The 12,351-nt window shown below is 37.6% G+C and overlaps 1 protein-coding gene across 1 annotated transcript in view; it reads right to left on the reverse strand.

The window, feature by feature from the left end:
• LOC114148132 (forkhead box protein J3-like) overlaps nucleotides 1-11,443 on the reverse strand; it is a 95,565-nt gene extending 84,122 nt beyond the window's left edge. Inside the window, exon 1 of the mRNA XM_028023137.1 lies at nucleotides 11,070-11,443. The gene's annotated coding sequence lies outside the window, so the exon portion shown is untranslated. The remainder of the gene's footprint in view (nucleotides 1-11,069) is intronic.
• Between the last annotated feature and the right edge of the window lie 908 nt (nucleotides 11,444-12,351).

The raw sequence follows: 12,351 nt of genomic DNA on the forward strand, positions 1-12,351 counted from the left end.
AAAACAACAAAAAAAAACATGTGTAGCAGCAGAAATTATAACACTAAACTAGTCAGGCAGAGGGACTATACTGAAAAAGGAACCAAGAAAAACTCGATAAGGATTCTTCTCCTTCAGGCCTCTCCACTATGCAAGAAGTATATCCAAACATTTCTTTTCTTTTTTTTTCCAAATCCCAAGAAGCCGTCTTAATTAGTGTGCCTTCCTTTCTTTTTTTCCTAAGGATCTAATGTCGGTGGGTAGGTGGGATTTGGGTGGTGACACACAAGACACGGTATAACAAGTGCTTATTTTCCTCTCATTACGAGGAGGCTCGAACTGCAAATCAGCCTGCCACAAGCCCCGACCTGCTGTGCTGCCGCTGCTGCTGTTGTTGAGAAGTTGCAGAGCGTGGGATGCCTACGCGGTCGCACATTGTAATGCTTCACACCGCTAGCCTGTTGAGGTGCTGAGATGATGAGTAATAGCATAGACCAGCAAAGGAAAAGGGGATATGACTTTGCTTAGGTGTAAAGGGACCCTGCTGGGTGGGTAGACACAACCAATTACCTTGTCGACTCCGACAACTGGTCCCACGGTGACTAATCTAACCTCAACGCTATACCTTCTATGTCTGATATCGGTCGGGTTTTGTATCAGCATGGCTCTACAGGAACATGATCACTGGAGAGAAGACATGTCAAAGTGCAGCAGCAACTGTATTTAGTTTCGACAAATGACTAATGAAATATGAGCTGCAGTTGACAACTTAGGGTATTGCTCACACATCACATTAAAACCAATCCTAAGAAAGTAAACTAGTTTTTTCATTGCTATTGTTTTCGTCCAAGTCAAATTGTCTCAATTCCAACGCTTGACTCATTTAACCACTGAAGCTGATTTTCAGGAGAAATTCTTGGTTTGTAACCTCTGGCTCACAGTAGTCCTTGGCCCGTTAATGACAAAGCAACACAGATGGACAAAGCACAGGAGCAAAAATGCCCTCACACCTGATGAAAATCTAGAACAAACAAATAGCCTCACATTCACCACTGGAATTGAGGAAGGAAGCTGGAGTACTTGAAGAAAATCCACATGAGCACAAAGAGACCACAAAGACTTCACAAGGCGTTAGCAAGCAAAACAGTGGTAGCAGCTGTTCATCAGTGCATAAGTTAGAATACCATTTAAAAGTTTCCACATAACCAAAGACTTGAACGTACCTTGACATTATATGTGATAGAGTAACACAAAGTAGCACATTTACAAATAAAAATCTGTACAGTGTGACATGTGTTTGTTTTCAGAGCTCTTTATTCAGATACCCATAAATAAAATCCAAGGCAACCAACTAATAAATCAAGTTTATCTTATTGTAATTTAATCTCTGTTTAAATAAACTTGTTCAGTGAAGGCCTGGAGAGTGTTAGTGAACAAACAGTAGAGAGAAAGGAACATACCAGACAGGTCAGGCATAAGTTTGCAGAGAAGCAGAGTTGGGTAATAAAACAATATTCTAAGCTCAATCTATCATAAGAGTAATGAGAAGGATATGTCCCATTTGCAAATCTGCTATGACTTTGTCATCCATCTAAACTGAAAGGCTAGGCAAGACCAAGCCAAAAGGGCCTTAGTTTCCCTGGAGAAGCTGCAGAAAGTTCAGAGGAAAGAACTGGTTGACAGCACAAGGATTAGCTATCCATTCCACAGACCTGCCCTTTACCAAAGAGCAACAAATAAGGAAGAAAAATTAAAGAAGTCATGTTTAGTTTTCAGTCCTCATGTAAAATTATCTGTGTGCCAGGTAACAATGCACCATGAACAAATCACAGTTAAATACAGCTGTGGCAGCTGTTAGGACGCTTTTCTACAGCAAAGAACAAGGAAACAGTTTGGAGTTGAAGTGAAGATGGATGGAGCTAAATATAGAATAATCCTGGAAGAAAACCTGTTAAGAGACAGCAAAAAAAATAAATAATAAGTCAGACCACAGTGTTACCTTTGACAACCCTAAACATACAACTAAAGGTACGATGGAATGGTTTACTTTAGAGCTGCACAATACATCAAATCACAGTTTGAACTGCAATTTCAATATGTGTAATACTGCATGTAAAAAAACTTCTTGGATGCAATATTTAGTAGGCTGTAACATTTCAGGAGCATTGCAACAAAACTTTCACTGCCTTTCATGCCCACACCTGACACAAATCTTAGAGGCCAAGATGCTCGTGCCACAGTTCATGCCAGAGTGCTGGAGTCATAGAAAAAGAAAAGTGAGGAAAGTGTGAGTGAATTGCAACTGATATCATCAACATAAAATTCAACAATAACATTGTAATTTCATGTTATCGTCATCTTGTGAAGCACAAGTTTAAGCCCAAGCCTTAGCTATGTTTTAGAATGGCCCGGTCAAATCCTAGAGCCTAAATCAAGTTGAGAATCTGTGGTAAAAAGTGAAAAATGCTGTTTCCAGATGTTCTCCATCCAAAGTGACTGAGCTTCAGCTAATTTTGCAAACAGGAAGGGGCAAAGATTTTCACCTCTAGATGTACAAAGCTAGAAGAGACATACTCGAAAAGACTTTATTTGACTGTAGGCTGTAATTGCAGCAAAAGGCAGTTTTACATAGTCAAATGTGTGACACAAATTTGGGATTTATCTAAAAAAACTGCACTTTTAATAAAGAACAGCAACCAAATGCATATGTGCTTTGGTACATAATGCAAGCAATCAACTTCAGTATATGTTGGCTAAAAACCTTCTTGATTTAATTGTAGCCTCACTTTTTAGGAAACCCCTAACCGTAAATGTAAGTCATACATATTTATCTGGGTAAGGCATAGAAATATTGAGTGGAGGATGCCTTGGTAGCAATTATACTGATGCATTTAAATGAGCAGAGTGAATAGTTTTATTAGTTCAACAGAAATAGGAATAAGTAGAGGTTAAGATCATAGTAAAAAAAAATAATGATTTCAGAGGGTTATGATCAACTAAATTAAAAGAAACACAAGTAAACTTTTTCAGCTTGACTTGATGGAGTTCATAGAAGAAATTTCACGTGTCGTTTCTATAAAAAAGAGGATATGGGCATTTAAAAGCAAAAAAAAATCGTTCTTTCCTCTTCTCTGAAAATAATGTTATAATATACCACTCTGTGTGCTGTGGATAGCGCTTTGATGACTGTCCCTTTAAAAGAGCTGAGGATGAGTGTGTGTGTGATTGAATGTATTCACCCATTAGATTTTGTAGCTGTTATGCACTCACTCAGCTGTATGCATCACTAACAGCCAACAGTCTCCCGCTGCTAGCAGGCTTTTAGACTGAGAGAGGGGGCTTTACAGTTCTGCATTTTAATAGCGAACTTTCAATGGAGTGACGGGGGATGGGTGAGAAAGGGGAGGGTGGTGGTGAGGGATGGGGAGCCAAAGGAAAGAGGCATCAAAATATTTTCAGTGGAAAATGAAGAAATGACAAAATACCCACCCGGAGCGCGCGGAGCAGAGGGGGTTTCTGGAAAGGACTTCTTTTTGGCAAGAGCAGGGCTAATGTGTCAAAGGAACTCTGTAGGCATTTTGAGCGCTGACATGTCTAGAAGTGCGGGCCATTCAAAGGAGAGAGGAAAAGGTCCAAAAAGCCACATTGAACATCTTAATTACTTTCTGCTTTGGCAAAACATAACCCTGAAAAGGTTCATTTATGAGATATCAAGGCAAATCAGCTGCCCCCAGCATGGCTGTTCGTGTGCCACTAAATGGAGCTAGGTTAAGCAATTATCATTTGATACGCGAAACCTGGGGAGGCATCAATGGAAGGCACTACTTCAAAGTCAGCAGCCTTCAACAGACTGGTCAGGCTAACCCGTCTCTGAAAGGGAATAAAAAGATGATTAATACAGAGGCTCATATTTTATTGGTGATGGAAAACTTTCATTAGCTGGCTGATGTCAACCAAGTTCATCCATCAACATCTTCATTCAATGTCGTGGTTCTTTCAGATGTAACAGAAAATCCTATTGAGATAAGGTTAAAAAATTTGGCATCTAAGGAATTCAATCAGTAACTGACTCTCACCAGCCCTAGAATGAAATATTTACCCGCTAAGCCCACACAGAACGCAACACCTAAAAAAAACATGCGCCGCGGTAGGAGTTAGCAACCCGCAAGTCTTACAGCAACCAAAATGTGGGGGAAAAAAAAAAAAAAAAAGCTATCAGAATTTGAGATTCTGACAACGGCGGAGTTAAAAAGGCATATTTTGTCATAAATAATACATAAGAGTGCAACATTCAGCAAACTCCCCCAGCGAAAGGTCCCAAGAGAGACAGAGATGGGATGCTGTTTGTGAACTCGCGCTTTGCACACACTAAAGGAGGCTATAGCACGGCGCCACCGCAACTGAAGCTACATTCCCACATCCCAGCCCTATTCAGCGAGGACTAGTCCTCTTTAAAAATTCATTAATTTACAGCAAAAATAGATTAAAGCACCCAACTGTACAACCCTACAAAAAAAATAAAAAATAAAAAGTTTGGCTTGTGAATAGCATAAATAATGGAAGCCAGCATCCTAAACCTTGAGGCCCAGGCTTGCAGGGATAGCTCGGGTTTTGTTGCGCTTAATAATAGAGAGTAATTTACATTTTTTAGAAGTTTTTACAGCTTTTTGATGCTTGTTTGTAATTGCATTGTTTTACATGCAAATTGGCCAACAATTGTTACTCATTAAAACATGAAGCAGTAAGAGTGCAACGCGCTCTGCCTGTGCGGGACATCGAGTTCACAATGGAAGCTCTTGTCGCTGGCAGCGCAGTGGCTGAGTTCAATCCAAATAGCAGCCCTTTAAAGGTGATCATCCCCCCCCCTATCTTATCTCTCACATCTTTCTTTTTGAAATCACAGCGACGCTTTTGCAAACTGAATCAAAGAGGATTTTGACAAGATAAAAGGATTTGCTGCATTAGAATTCAAATTATGTGTACTTTCCTGGGGACATGACAAAAATCACAGTGACTGGGAGCACTCAGGGAACTTAAAGGTACTTGAAAAGAGAGAACGCCTTCTCTAATGTGTCGTCAAATTCATCAGTTTAGAGCTCGGTGACACGGGAGTCTGTTATGTTGGGGAATTAGTGCCTTGCTAAAGTATTAATACCTCTAAAACTTTTGCACATTTTGTCATGTTTGAGCCACAAGACATAATATAACTGGTTGAGATTCTATGCGGTAGACCAACACAAAGAGGCTCGTAGTTGGGGGCATTGGGGGGAAAACTACACATAGTTTTCAGAATTGTAAATAAAAATTTGAACAGTGTGCATTTGTATTCTTCTAAATATTTCCTCCAGTTCAAAACACAGCTGTTCTGTTTTGTGTACAAGAAAAAAAATACTAATGCTGCACATGAGCGTAAACACTACGCTCACTGTGAAGGAGGCAGCATCATGCTGTTGGGATGCATCACCTCAGCAGTGAAACAAAAGTTGCTGAGATTGTATGGAAAGTCTACGGAGCTAAACACAGGGAAACAAATGATGTTCACCGTTTACCAGGACAAATTCTCAAAACACACAACAATTAATTTAGACCTGAGAATCTGTGGAAAAACTTGGATGCTCACAAACGCTCTCCATTCACTCAGTTTGGCATCATCTGTACATTTTGTAATGTGGCATGCATTTGTATTTAGCTTAATAGAAAAACTGTGAATCAATTTCCTCCAATTTATAAATCATGTTCTACTGTCACATAAAAATCACACTGAAATAAAATGGATTTTGTGGTTGTAATATGACAAAATGTGACCATGAATCCTATTGCAAGATGCTGCATATTGATTACATACAATTGCCCTGACATGAAGTTTCTACATTATTTTAAATTTCTCTTCACTGACATACCTGAAACAATGTTGACTTAGTCACCAATGCTATTTAGAGGCAGTTTGGAGGGGCTTCCAGCTGAAACTGCACCTCATCCCCACCTCGTGTAATAACCGCAACCCTACTATTTTCAAGCAGGGCAGTTAACCCACAGCATCTCTAACCAAGGTTTTTTTTTTCTCGTGATGAGGACCAGACAGCTTCTTGTCAACAACAGATTGTGGGTGTATGTGTTTGCTAAAAGCATGTTGTTCCTCATTTGGAGACTCGACTCCTTTCGAGGCAAATCACAGACTCTCACCGTATCATAGCATCAGTTAAAAAAGATAAAAGTTAGTGCTGCAGTTATAACGTACTGAATTTTTTTTCTGCACAGCATGTCAGAGATTACTTATGAGCCGTAAAAAAAAAAAAAGAAAGAAAGAAAAGCTCTGAATGATACACGCTAATGCAGCTCACGCTGAGTTTTTCAATAAAACAAACTCGGTGTGAACACCAAGCAGCCACCAGGGTGCAAGGATTGTGTTTCAATTCTATATGTCCTCAAGTGTAATTTATTTTTCGAGCATTTCAAAAGAGTAAATATGTATTAAAAACACGAGTCTATAACTTGTTCACAAATATAATCTGATCTGTAGAACGTAGCTTAGTGTCAGGGTTCCTATACGTTTTCTTTTTTTTCCAAAATGTTTCTAGATGTGTATCTGTAGTTTTTATACCATTCCAGACATTTAAAGAAAACATTTACCTGGGAAATGTTAATGCAGTAGACAGATGTGTGTTACTAGAGTCATGAAACAAAATGAGGATGCAAATCTGGCAACATGGTAAAAACCTATTTCACTACATCAGGACCAATATTATATTGACTATTAATATTATAAGTTCCAAGCCTTTTTCTGACTATATTTAAACTCATATAAACAGAGTAAATTAAATATTTCAGTATTTGACCCACCAATTATTAAACAGAGCAGATCCAAAGAAAACAAAATTGTCCAAATCCGATCTCTATAATTTTTGCACCTCTTAAAAAATATATGTATGTTTCAGCAATTTGTATTGATATTGACTGATATAAAGTTCTTTGACACCAAGAAAGCAGAAAATAGCCCTTATTTGATTATTGAACGTGTATTAAATATCTATACATTTCTACAAAGTTAGAAATTAACACTCTTAAGTTACTTAAGTAACAGCAAATTAAAGATAAAATTTGTAATTTAAATATCAACTAATGTAAAAACCACAAAACTTGTAGGATACTTGCACCAGTTAGCCAATAGACTAGTTTTCTCTAATATGTGAATATCCAGCAAAATCCTGAAAAGTCTGAATTACTTTCCTGCACACATGCATCAATTCCATGTACTACTTTGTATTCCTTTTTAGCTTAAAAATCGGTTAAAGATTAAAGACATATGCTATGATGCATGAATAGGAAAACTTTTGCAATTCCTTCATTTTCTGTTGGATTAAACAGAAAATGTTTCTGTCTAATCCATGTGCTGCAAGTACAAAGAACTTGCAGTACATTTTTTGTATGTTTCATATGTTAAAGGCCTTAGAAAAAAAAAATTAAACCCACCGGTCAGACCTCAAAGAAAACCAGTAATCAGTGTTGACCAGCAAAAGCTTGAGCTGTACATCTCTAAGTTTTAGAAATTTTGCCTTCTAGAAAAAATGTTGGGGGAAGGTCGAATATTAAACTTAAAAGATTTTAATACAATGAATTTATCTAGGCCAGAAAAAGAATAATGGCAAATTCCTTACTCCTATGTGGTAATGGAAGGTGGGTTTAATATGTAAATCCACCATGTTTTAACTTTTAGTATAAAGAAGGAAACAACACTGAATGTGAAGCTGCACAAAAATAATACAGATCATTAAAATGCAGGGGGGGAAAGAAAAATCTGACACAAGAGCTGTGTAAAAAAATAATTATCATTACCATTATATGGAGTTCATCTTTTTCTAAGAAGCTACAATGCTTAAGACTACCCAAATATAACCCCTCATTCAACTTTCAGAAAGTCATTACTTGAGTCACTTCTTTCTCCATTGCGTTTGCTAACATTGACAATAATTACAATGACCTTTCCAATGATAAAAACACAAATCACTAAAAATAAAAAATAAATAAAAAACACGCCGCAACGGTTCCTTCTCCTCGCGTTTCATGAGATTCCGCGTAACATTTTAATGAGGCATTTAGGAGGTCTATGAGTGATGTACTGAGAAGAGCCTACAATGGCAATCAGCAGTGAGTGTGGCAGCTGTTCAGCAATTAAAAAGCCAAATTGCCCTCAATCAACACCATTTACAAGCACAAGTAAATCTCCGAGCAAATAATGATGAGAGAAATCTGTTCAGACAGCTCTCATCTTGATAGGAATCAGAGATGCATCCAAATCAGAAGCAAAAAATAAATAAATAAAACACTGTCACAAACACACAGTAACATCTCATACTGTCTGTTTATTTTTAGGGAGCTGGACAGAACTGACTGGCTGTCTGAACAGCAGCAAGAAGAAACGTGGTGATATCTTAAAGTCCTTTATATTTCAGAGTTATAGGCTCATAACTGAAAAAGAGTTGCATTCTTTGTAATGTATGTGAATAATAACACTAAATGTTTGACTAAATTGCAGAACTTTTCTCTTCAACAACAGTAAATATTGTATTGTTCACCTACATTCACCAAAAATGGGGCTGTAGATTTTTGATAGCAAAGAAGAAGCAACAAGCTGTAAAACCTCTAGATATTGAGAAGATGATCTCTTTTAGATAACTGTGACTATTTTTCTATTTTACCTATATTCTGCCTTATTATCACTATTTATGGTTATCATATGTTAAACTCTATATCATGTCGTTTTACGCTACTTAACAGGCATGACCCGCTAAGTGGTACCAAGGTGTACCGGGATGTTAAAAAGTACAACCATCACAAAACTTTTTAACTACTCTGATAGTGGTTCAAGGTTTTTATAAAGGGCGTGTATAAATATATGCCCAAACATTTACTCTCACAAAGCACCACCTATTTCCTCAAAGCTCCTCCTTGAAGCTCCCACATATGCCTCGCCCACGCAGTTCCTTCAGCCTACCAGCAGGAATTAGCAAACACATGCTGGAACTGCACATCTGCCGAGTTTAGTGCAACATTTCTAACGGCTTAAAGGAAGAATGTTGCTGTGATGAAGACAGAGTGCCATATTTATGGAGCTCCTTAAAGAGACAGAAGCCAATTTCAAGGTGTCAAATTATGAAGTCAAATTTTCTTTTAAGTTATATTTGAAGGTGACATAGTTACTTGATTGTGCTATAAAAAGACACTATATGCCAGGAAAATATATATTCTCATCCTTTTAATGGGACGAGTGGAGCTCTCCCACTGACCAATGCTGCTCACTGCTCGTCAGCTGGCTAAAAAAAGAGCACAGCATGTTCCCTTTTACTTCCAAGAAGTGTTTTGAAATATTTCTAAAGACAGACAATAATGGTGTAGGAACTAAAGGAGCCCCCACCTTTCACTCTTATTAAACTACTGCTATTTTTTGAAATGCAGTGAAAAAACTACAAACAGCATGTCTATTAAGTAGCTGACTGCAGGCTCTATCTGAGCAGATAGCCCGACTAATTAACCAGCTAGTATCAACTATTTATGCCTGTGTTAAATTATAAAAAGCAAAACAAAAGAAAGAATAGAAAATCCTGAGCATCGGGCACTTGAAAACTACGTTTGAAAATTAAAATAAATGTTAAAATAATGTTCGATTATTTTTAATAACAGTAGGAATATTTTATTCTTTTTCATCTTTAAACAAAAAACAATTAAATAATGTTAGACATTAGATATGTTCCCAAACATTATAATGCAGTGACTCTAGTACATCTTTACTCAAGGGTTCATGCAGTGAGAATCCCACTGGCCAATGCTTGTGATTCAGTATATTTTGACAATAAATGTTGATGTGATATTATTTAACACAATTATTTTTCGGTTGAACTAACTATGATGCAAATTGGACTTTTAACTTTTCAATATTCTTCATTACAGTATTAAAGTAAATACAGCAAACCTGGCAAGCCAACCTGTAAATCAACACAAAGTTACTTGAAAAATCTACATCACACATTCATAATGCAAACTTAAAAAGTTAAGTCATTCAAACAGCTGATACGATTTCAGTTACGTACTTTGTTGCATCTTTGCAGTAAGAAGAAAGGGGTTGAGTCTTTATAGCACTTTCTGATTTTAATTTATGGTTTCATTTTGGAAAAGAAGTTTCTTTCTTTGTAGCTCTATAAGTCATTTTTCGGCATATTTGGACAAATGTTATACTGTTATTCTACAAAATTATCTAAATTATAGTCGTTACACTGAAAAAAAAAACTTAGATTGCTGCACCACTTTCTGCCATAAGTTGTTAAAAATTCCTCCTAATATGTTTTCTATTTGATGATTCTTTACTCTCAGATGTTCCAGATCTTTTTGATGAACGTACTAAACTTACACCGATTTTAAGTTACATGAAATCAGATCATTTGGGAATGTATTCAGGCACTCATCTGACTTAATATTATTGAACACAGAAAGCTTGTAGTTTGACATGAGGCATATAAGTATTTAGAGTGAGGAAGGATTAATATTTAGAAAGATTCTAAAACTAATTTGCATATCTGAATGACACCTTACTATTTCTCCTTTTTTCGTTATGCAGACTTAAAAGCTAAAGTTAAGTCTCTTCCATGCATCTGGGCTGACTGATTCGGCTGCCCTGCTGATTCTTTGGGACACATCACTGTGCAGCTTCGCTGAGTCTCTCCTCTGAGGTTGCCTCGCTTTCTGGTCTCGCTTTGAACGTCTCTACAGCTGTAGATACCCACTGCTCCAGACACATTTCACCGCTTGAAAAATCTGTGGCTACAACTTTGTTTTAACAGCATCTCTTCTGACGGCCTCACTGAGTCAATGTCACGAAGGTGAGATTCTGTTAAAACTTGCAAAAGTTGGACTTATCAACAACAACAAGAAAGCAAGCAATAAACATATCCAGTACCTGCAGGCATGGATACTGTCACAGGCAGTCAACTTGTCACGGCCTGCCTTTAAAAGTAAAACCATTACCGCTTCACAATATGTCATTGCAAATCACATGCCTTCATGACTAACATCCAAAAATTCCTGCGCAGGCTACTTACCGTGAGGAATAAAACTGAACCGGCTTAGAGCTCTTATGATTTTTTTTTTTTTTTTTTACATATTCCAGACGCCGCAGATTGTGCACTTGAAAATTCCCCCCTTCCGAAGACAAAAGCTCCAGCGGTATCTTTGTGCTGTCACTCGGGTTTGCAGGCTCGACGCTCCGGCTGGCGGAGTCAGACTGAACTGACCGGGCTGCTTGTGGTCATCCGACGCTCCTGACGGAAACACTGCGACCCGCTGTTGGCGTTTGAGCTCAGCGGCAGCAGCGGCGGCGGCAGAAGATCCCGGCTCTCTGAGCGCTCCGTGCTCCGCTGATAAGCCACCGGAACTACTTCCAACGCCAGCCGGAGCACATTGAAGATGAATTCATGCACCACAACAGGGGGAAATATGAATTCATATTCATTTAACTAGTTCCCAGCTCTAATATTAATGAGATTCTACAAGAATGTAAACTATTTTAAAATTCTTGTTTTTTGCACCATATGTATTTATAAAAAGCCATATAATAAGGAGTATCACGTTTATTTATATTTGTAGTTTATGGCAATAATTTCAGCGGCTTCGTTCCTTTAAAATGAAAAACTAAAGGAAACCCTGAAAGCATCCAGATTTCAAAGATACATAATTGATCTAGACAAAGAAACATTATAATATTAATGTATTCATCGCACAGCAAAAGCAAGTTTGCCGTGTATAACTAAGTTACTCTGATACGTTGAGCTTGATGGTAAACTACCAATCTTGAGAAGGACTTGGATCTATTCTAGCCTAGTCCTTACTTCTAATTTGACCATTGAAACCAGGGAAGAGTCTGATATGAAGTAACAGCGCACCCAACTGGTGAGGACAATGTTGGAACTGACTTCCTCTTACCATTTTTAAAAGTCATAATTCCATTATAATATACTGTAAGTGCACTGAGTCTAATCTTTTTAGTGGGTTAACTTTCCGTGACACTCAGCACCAGTTGTTTGTGCAAATTCAACTTTTAGTTGACCCATTAAGGATGCCAGTGTTGTTTTAACTGTTTGTGCTCACCTTAAAACCTAAAATGTTAACTGATTGTGTTTGAAAGAAACATATTTAATTGTGTTCTATATGAAAAACTTTTACCCAAAACGTGCCTGAACTTTTGTTTACGTCTATGGAAACACCTCTGATGTCATTTCTTACAGATTATTGGTGACAAACAAGCTGGCTGAGAAAACTAACTGTCTGAAATAGAAATACAAGCAATAGACTGGGTGGTGTTTGTGTTTAGTTCCTTGGAGATCA

Source organism: Xiphophorus couchianus, chromosome 1 (genome assembly GCF_001444195.1).
Source record: "Xiphophorus couchianus chromosome 1, X_couchianus-1.0, whole genome shotgun sequence".
NCBI classification, from domain to species: Eukaryota; Metazoa; Chordata; class Actinopteri; order Cyprinodontiformes; family Poeciliidae; genus Xiphophorus; species Xiphophorus couchianus.